Source organism: Vombatus ursinus, unplaced genomic scaffold, assembly GCF_900497805.2.
Source record: "Vombatus ursinus unplaced genomic scaffold, bare-nosed wombat genome assembly UNPS02014882.1, whole genome shotgun sequence".
In the NCBI taxonomy this organism is placed as follows: domain Eukaryota; kingdom Metazoa; phylum Chordata; class Mammalia; order Diprotodontia; family Vombatidae; genus Vombatus; species Vombatus ursinus.
The window spans coordinates 354,505-363,373 of NW_020954660.1; the positions used below are offsets into that span (position 1 = coordinate 354,505).

Genomic DNA, 8,869 nt, shown 5'->3' on the forward strand with positions numbered 1-8,869 from the left:
AGACAGAACAGCCATGCATAATCTGCAAAGAGTGTGGCCCAGTCAACATGGAAATATACAGGTATTTCACTAACTGAGAATCTGACTCCCAACTTCTGTTTCTAAATTCACTGCTGATCTGTATTTTTTAAGGTGTATTCTCATCACTGAGCAGCCGTGACTTGAGACAGTCTTACCTGGCTCCCTCCAGCTTGAAAAAAGGCTGTGAACCCCCACGTATGGGTTTGAGGAGCAAGCTCTGGCATGACATCCCACATACATTAAGAGAAAGCCCTTGCTGCCTTTCAGATGCAGCTCTTTTTCCGCTCTGATGATAGCACGAAGCTTGTAATAGGTTCCATGTCAGGAAGGACGAGCTACAGAGTTAGCACCACAGGGCTTTGCTGCCTTCAGCACACTGAGTTGAGAAATGTTTGGATCTATTAGAATCTCATTTCCACAGGGTGGTGGACTCCTTTTGACATCTCTGCCTCAGCAACAGAGGATGAATGCCATTTTTTGATGGATAAGTGTAAGAAATACAGGTGTGGATCACAGGTCTCCAGAGAAGACCCTGGGCTCACTGCCAATTGATGGCAGACACGGGAATGTCTGAGTGACTGAGGTGGGTAACGTTTTTCTTTTTGTGGGGAAGGTAGACTACAGGAAGAAGGCTTTCTTAGTAATGTGAACAGTTGAAACATAACATAGGAGCGAGCTGGGCATTTTTTAAAAAGACAAGTGATAAGTTTTAGTTTTGCTTTTTATTTTTACATCACTGTCCTTTCTGGATTTCATAGCAAAGAAAACCAGTTAAACAAAAGCAACCAACGTAGTGACTATGTCTGACAATGTATGTGTATGGCTTTCTGCCTTCACAATCTTCTACCTCTCCACTGAGAGGAAGGAGGTATATTTCCTCATCTGTTCTCTGGGACCATTATTGCTTTTGCAGTTACTCAGGGCTCAGATTCATTTTGAGAAACCTTTCCCCTTTGTGCAGGTGTGGTTGCTGTGTATCTTCTTCTGGTTCTGCTTACTTTACTCTGCATCTATATATAGAAATCTTCCCTCCCTTCCTGTCCATCTCTTTTGCTGGATCATCACCCATATCCCACCCTCTAACTGTGGGTGACTCCCAAAGCTCTGCCCTGGACTCCTTTACCTTCTTTGAAAAACTCCTTTTGGGGGCAGCTAGGTGGTGCAGTGGATAGAGTACCGGCCCTGAAGTCAGGAGGACCTGAGTTGAAATCTGACCTCGGACCAAACACTTGACACTTGTTAGCTGTGTGACCCTGGGCAAGTCATTTAACCCCAATTGCCTTAAAAAAACAAACAAAAAACTGTCCTTTTGGGGCAGCTAGGTGGCGCAGTGAGTAGAGAACGAGCCCTCTAGTCAGGAGGACCTGAGTTCAAATTTGGCCTCAGCCTCTTGACACTTACTAGCTGCGTGATCCTGGGCAAGTCACTTAACCCTGATTGCCTCACAAAAAATAATAATAATAATAATAATTAAATAAATAAGAAAATTTTAAAAAATAAAAACTGTCCTTTTAAAAATTATGAACTTGACAAAAATCAACACAAACATTTCCACATGCAAAGAACAGAAAAGGGAGACTGCATATGGAGCCGTGAACTTCCACTGCCTATAATTTAGGTTTCTTTCATTTTTATTTTTGATATTTCAGATTTACCATGGTACTCCCAGCATCGCCCTCCTTATCTGTGTCTCCTTCTGAACTTCCTTCTGTTTTCTTCTGTTTAATTTTTTTTTATTCATCCCCAAATTTTACTAGTAAATTTACTTGGATGCTATTTTTAATAAAATAAGTCATTGAAAAGTTACCTTTTTCAATTTGATAACAAAATATAGAGTCATTTTGGACTTTCAATTTGAATGTCTTCCAGCATATATACACACAGATGCACACACATATAAAACCATACCCCAAAATAGAATTTACTACCAGAAAATTCTGTTATACTACAAAAATGTATAATTAAAATATTTGCTTTAAAATACAACCAAACTTTACAATTCATCCTTTGTTCTTTAAAATAAAATTTTATTCTGAACTTTCATATCAGAAAAAGAGTATTTACCAGACAAAACAGAACATGAGAAGAGCATTGTATAAAACCCTAAATCTCTATTTCATCCTGTTTACTCTTTTAAAAAAAATACTAAAAAATGTAGATAATAGGTTTCACATATTACTTTCAAAACTGTCCTGCTTATCTGTGTTTCCTTCTGACTTTCTTTTCTGTTTGTATCTATGCATTTTAAAAAATATGTCATTGGCCCACTTTTGGGGGGTTATCACTATTGCTAACCCTTTTTCTTTCTCTTCCCTTCCTTCTTCCCCCAATGAAAAACCAAAAGAAATCTTTTGAAACATTTAAGCATAGTCAAGCAAAATAAATCCACCCACTGGCCACGTCCCAAAATATATGTCTTTTTCTGTGCCTTGAGTCCATCACCTCTGTCAGGAGGTGGATAACAAGCTTCCTCACTGAACCTCTGGAGTCATAGTTAGTCATCGCATTGCTCAGAGTTCTTAAGTCATTCGGAGTTGTTTTTCTTTACAGTCTTTTTGAACTTGTGTAAATTGTTCTCTTGATCCTGCTCCCTTCACTCTGCATTAGATCATGCTACCCAGGGTTCTTTTGTCATTTCTTACAGCACAATCAGATTCCATTCCATTCACATGCCACAATTTGTTCAATCATTTCCCCAATCAATGGGCAACCCTTTAGATTCTAGTTCTTTGCTTTTCTTTTTTTCCCTTTTAATCTCTTCTACTTATTAAAAAAAAATCATCCCTTTCAAGAGATTCTCTATGCTCTTACTTGGTGTACTTATCTGTTCCCATGGCTTCAAAGATCATTATTATGAAGACTCCTTAAGCTATGTATTCAAGCCTAGTCTCTCTCCTGAGCTCCAATCCTACACTATCCTATATATATCCTATATATATTGGATATATATATTGGAGATATATATATATATTGGAATGTTCCAAAGGCATCTCAGACTCAACATGTCTAAAACAAGACTCTTTATCTACCCAGCCCCACCCCCATACAATGCCTACCTCCTTTTTGAATGTCCTTATTACTGTCCAGGGCACCACCAGCCTCCCAGTCCCACCAGTTCTCAACTTTTGTTTCCATCCCCAATTCATCACTTTCCTTTACCACACATATCCAATCAATTGCCAAATTTTTGTCATTTCTTCCTCCATAACGTCTCTTGTATCTTTCCTCTTCTCTCTCATATGGCCCCCACCTTAGATCAGGTCCTCATCACCCTATTATGTCTGGGATCAAATATAAACTCTTCTCTTTGGAATTTAAATTCCTTCACAATTGTCCCATCCTACCTTTGCAGCCTTATTCCCTTTCACACACTCTTTGATCCAATCAAACCGGCTTATTACTGTTCCTCATACATAGAAATCCAATTCTTGTCTCTTGGCCTTTTACACAGGCTTTCTTCCATGCCTGGAATGTACTCTCTCATCATCTCTGCCTCTCAGAATGCTAAGCTTCCTTCCAAACTCAGCTCAAGTACTACCTTCTACATGAGGCCTATTCCTGACTTCTCCCCTCCTCCAGTTTCTGGTGCCCTCCTCACTCAAATCACTTTTGCATTTTGTATATGTGCAGGGTTTCCCAAAAGTCTTAGTGCCATTTTAAGTTTTAATGGCTACAGAATATAACTTTCTTGAGGGCAGGGTCAGTTGCACCTTTGTCACCTAACACAGTGGCTGGCATAGCATCAGCACTTAGTCTGTGCTTCTTGATTGATTGATTCTCATGTTTCTCTGAGTTCCTCATTTTCCTCATTTTTTACATTCCATCATGTTAATTACACTACACTTCGTTCAGCCATTCCCCACTCTGTGGGTACCCATGTAATTCCAGTTCTTTGCTAGCACAAGGAGTGCTTCTGTGAATATTTTGGGATATATTGTCTTTGACCTCCCTGAGGGTCATACCTAATAGTGGGATCAGTGGGCTAAAGGTATGAACCACATGTGGCCCTCTAGGTCCTCAAGTGTAACCCTTTGACTAAATCCAAACTTCACAGAACAAATCTCCTTAATAAAAGGATTTGTTCTGTAAAACTTGGACTCAGTCAAAAGGGGCCGCACCCAAGGACCTAGAAGACCACATGTGGCCCCAAGGCGGCAGATTCCCCACCCTTGGTATGAACAATTCCCCACCCAAACTTCTTTGGTCCCTGTGTCTGGGGCAATGAGTTAGCTTTCAGGAAACCTTCTCATACCCCTTATTCAAAATGAAAGGAAATAAATTCTAGAGTTTATCATGCATATGCACAGAAGAAATAAAATATAGAGATTAATTTTCATAAAGAAAGCTTGATTTGGTACAAAACATTTTTTCTGGCATCACAAAGTTGTTCTCTCTCCAATCCACATTTTTTTTTCACTAACATGATTACTTTTGGAATATTTCAACAGGATTATATCGTTACTTACCAAATATTCCCAGTATACTCGTGATAAACTTGTCCTATTCCCTGGGGATCTGCATATCCCAGGTTGGGAAGCTCTGCTTTACACAGTCTTCTTGCATCATTCCAAATTGTTTTCAGGAATGGGGGTGGGGGGTGGGACAGTTCACATGACCTAAGCGTTCTTTAACTATAGGATCATAGAGCTCTAGAGTTGGAAAGGATTTGTGAACAAGGCTTTTAGAGATAGAAAGGACCTTAGAACATTGAATGTTAGAGCTGGAAGGGACCTTCAAGGTCATTTAGTCTGACCCTTTCTTTTATGGATAAGAAAACTGAGACCTGCAGAGCTAGTGATTTGCCTACAGTTATTTACACAGGTAGGAAGTGTCAGAGCCAGGATTCAAACCCAGTTCCTCTGACTCCAAATCCAAAGTTTTCCCCACCATGCCTTGCTGTGTCAGCTAGAAAGTACCTCAGAGATCTTCTGGTCTAATATCTTATTTTCCGGATGAAGCGCTGAATTTCAAAGAGGTCAGGTGTATTAACCAATGTCACACACCTAGAGTTAGCCTTGGAAACTAGGTGTCCTAGCTTCTAGTTTGGGGCTCTTTCCATCACACCATACTGCCAAAAAGCCAACACAAGAGGAATATTTGTGGAAGAACGGTCTTCTCTTCTTACAAGGTTGGCATCGTTGTAGGAAGATGAAATTATTACATGTTACATCCTGGGGCTGTATCATCTTTGTCTTTGAATGTGCAGCACCCAACACAATGCCCTGCAAGTAGTTCATGTTTAACAAATGTTGGTTGAATTGAATTGGATTGAATCCTACCTATTTTTCAAGGCCCAACTGCAGATGCTTTGTAGCCTTCTTACAGACTTTTGGGAAGGCAGGGAAGGGGGAAATCCAGGCCTCTGATTTCATTGCTGCAGGGAATACCTATCCAAGAAATACCTTCTGGGGCAGCTAGGTGGCGCAGTGGATAGAGCACTGGTCCTGAAGTCAGGAGGACCTGAGTTCAAATTCGGCCTCAGACCAAACACTTGACACTTACTAGCTGTGTGACCCTGGGCAAGTCACTTAACCCCAATTGCCTGGAAAAAAAAAACAAAAAACAAAAAAACAAAAAAACAAGAAATACCTTCTACCGGTACAGATGTGGACCTTCTCTGCAATTTATTAGAGCAATGACTGGGGCACTGAGAGGTTAGGTGATTTGCCTAGGCCACATAGCCAGTATATGTCAGAAGTGGCACTTGAACCTGGGTCTTCCTGGCTCTGAGACAAACTCTCTTCTCACTACTTTGTCATCACTTCCTCTCACACACTTATCATACTCAAATTTATATTATCTGTCTTATCACCCCTTCTAGAGTGTAAGCTCCATGAGGGCAGGAACCATATTTTATTTCTCCTTTTAGCTCCCCCAGTGTCTAGTATGGTAGTCTATGCTTAGTTGGTAAGCAAGGCAGGCATTTGCTGTTTGCTGAATGAATGAGTAGGATTAGTGCAAATCTGAATAGTAATAATTCTAACAATAGCTGCCAGTAATTTGTCCTTTAGAGTTACAAAAAGTCTAATATCCATGATTGTTGGCCAACTCTATGGGCAGAGAGAGAATTCTTTTTTTAAAAATTTTTTTTAAATATATCTTTGGTTTCAGATCAGTTATATTTTCCAATGTACCTTTCCCTTTCCCCCCTCCCAGGGAATAAAAAGGGGGGAGAATAGTTGAGCAAAACTACCCAATATATCACAAAGCCCAATATTATATGCAATGTTCCAAACCCCTACTCTGTTCCCTCCTTTGCAAAAAAGTGATGTGGAGGTGCCTTTTCGTGTCTCTTCTTTCAGATCAAAACTGGTTATTATCATTTCAGAACATTCAGTTTTGATTGTTTTGTTGTTCTTGTTGTTGCTGTTTCTATTTACATTGTTGTTTTCATTTTATGTATTGTTTTTATGGTTCTGCTTATTTCGCTTTTCATTCATTCATGTGAATTTTCCTAGGCTTCTCTGAATTCTTCATATTCATTGCTTCTTACAGCACAATTATGTTTCGTTGCATTCATGTCACAATTTGTTTAGCCATGCCTGGTCAATAGGCATCTACTTTTTTTTCCCAATTCGTTACTACTACAAAAAATGTTATAAAGAATATTTTGGCATATATGAGGGCTTTCTTTTTGTCATTGACCTCTATGGTGTGTATGCCTGGCAATGGGATCTCTGGGTCAAAGGGTATAGACATTTTAGTCAATTTGTTAGCATAATTCCTAACTGAGGCAGCTAGGTGGCACAGTGGATAGAGCACTGGGTCTGGCATCAGGAATACCTGAATTCAAATCCAGCCTCAGACACTTAATAGCTGTGTGACCCAGGGCAAGTCACTTAACCTCTGTTTGTCTCAATTTCCTCAACTGTAAAATGGGGATAATAATAGCCCCCACCTCCCAAGGTTGTTATGAGGATCATTTGAGATCATATTTATAAAGTGCTTAACACAGTGCTGGCACACAGTAGGTGCTTAATAAATGCCTATTTCCTTCCCTTCCCCATAATTCCAAATTGTTTTCCAGAACGGTTAGGCCAATTTACAGTTCTACCAACAGTGTCATGGTGTGCCTGTCTTTCTACAACCCTTCCAACATTAACTATTGCCATCTTTTGTCATCTTTGGCAACCTGTTGAGTGTAAGGTAAAACCTCAGAGTTGTTTTAATTTTCATCTCTTATATTATATTATATTCATTTAATTTTCATCTCTTATATTGTTAACAATCAAGTATATGCTTCCAGATGGTTGTTAATAGTTTGCAATTCAATTTTTTTGAGAACTGCTTACTCACATCCTTTGACCAGTTACTTTTGGGGGAATGGCTTCTGGTCATGTACGTTTCTTGGGGTTGCCTGTATGTCTTGGATATCAGCCCTTTATCTGACATGATTGATCCCCAGATTTGTTTCCAGTCATCTGCTTCCCTTCTTACCTACTTGCCTTCATTTTGTTGATGCAAACGCTTTTCCATTTGGTATAATTGAAATTTTCTCTCTTACTCTTTGTAGTCTCCTCTCTCCCTGGTTTGGTTAAGATTTCATACCTTACCTAGCCGTCACTGGTTCTCTTCTAATTTGGGGGAAAGGGGTGTGATCGTAAATATTCTTAAAATATCTATTTTGAATTTATTGCAGTATATGGTATAAGATGCTGATTTAACCCTAATTTTGGCCATACTACTTTCCCATCCTCCCAGCAATTCTTGTCAAATATAGTTATTTCCTAGATAATTAATATTTCCAAGTTTATCAAACACTAAGTTATTGAATTTGATGGGGGAGTGTGTGTGTGTGTGGAGAATAAGCATCTATATAGCACCTACTATGGGCCAGGCACTGTACTAAGCACTTTACAAACGTTAGTTCATTTGATCCTGACAACAATGCTGGAAGGTAGATGATATTATTACCCCCATTTTACAGATGAGGGGGCTAAGGCTGAGAGAATTTAAGGATTTGGCCAGAGTCATGCAACTAGTAAGTGTCTGAGGCTGGATTTGAACTCGGGTCTTCCTGATTCCAGGTCCAGTGCTCCACTGCCATATGATAACCAAACTAATTGAGAATTAACACACATATGACCAAGGACCATTTCCCAGTGGATAAGTGGTCAAAAGTTATGAATGAACATTTCTTCAAAAAATTATGAACTATTAATAACCGCATGAAAGTTAGCTCCAAATCACTGGTAATAAGAGAAATGTAAATATAAATATAAGACCAAGAGGCATTTCCAATGGATAAATGATAAAATGACACAAATGGATATTTCTCAAAAGACTTGAAAACTATTAACAACCATATGGAAGATTGCACTAAGTCACTAAAAATAAGAGAAATGTGAATCAAGACATCTCTGAGGTTTTATCTCACATCTAGAAAATTAGCAAAAATGGAGAGATGGAAATGGTTGATGTTGGAGGGGCTATGAGAAAATAGGCACACTAATAAACTGTTGCTAGAACTGTGAATTGGTCCAAATGTACTAGAATGCAATTTGGAATTATGACTGAAGTGCCCATGTCGTTTGACCCAGAATTCTCACTGGTAGGCTCACTGGTATACACCAAAATATAAATAGCAGCACATTTTGTAGTAGCAAAGAGCTGGAAATGAAACATCGTGTTGTACTGGATGTGGAGTCAGGAAGACCTGGGTTTGTCCACCTTTGACATTTACTAACACTAAAAACAGACACTGTTTCTTAACCTTAATGGGCCTCATTTTCCTTGATACAGAAATGTAGTGGAATATAACTATGTTGTAAGAAACAATGAATATGAGGGGCAGCTAGGTGGCGCAGTGGATAGAGCATGGGCCCTGGAGTCAGGAGGACCTGAGTTC

At 39.3% G+C, this 8,869-nt stretch overlaps 1 protein-coding gene across 1 annotated transcript in view; it reads left to right on the forward strand.

Annotated features, from left to right (window-relative positions):
- The first annotated feature begins 517 nt into the window (after positions 1-517).
- Positions 518-8,869, forward strand: part of ZC3H12B (zinc finger CCCH-type containing 12B) — a 59,661-nt gene continuing 51,309 nt past the window's right edge. Inside the window, exon 1 of the mRNA XM_027842672.1 lies at positions 518-604. The gene's annotated coding sequence lies outside the window, so the exon portion shown is untranslated. The remainder of the gene's footprint in view (positions 605-8,869) is intronic.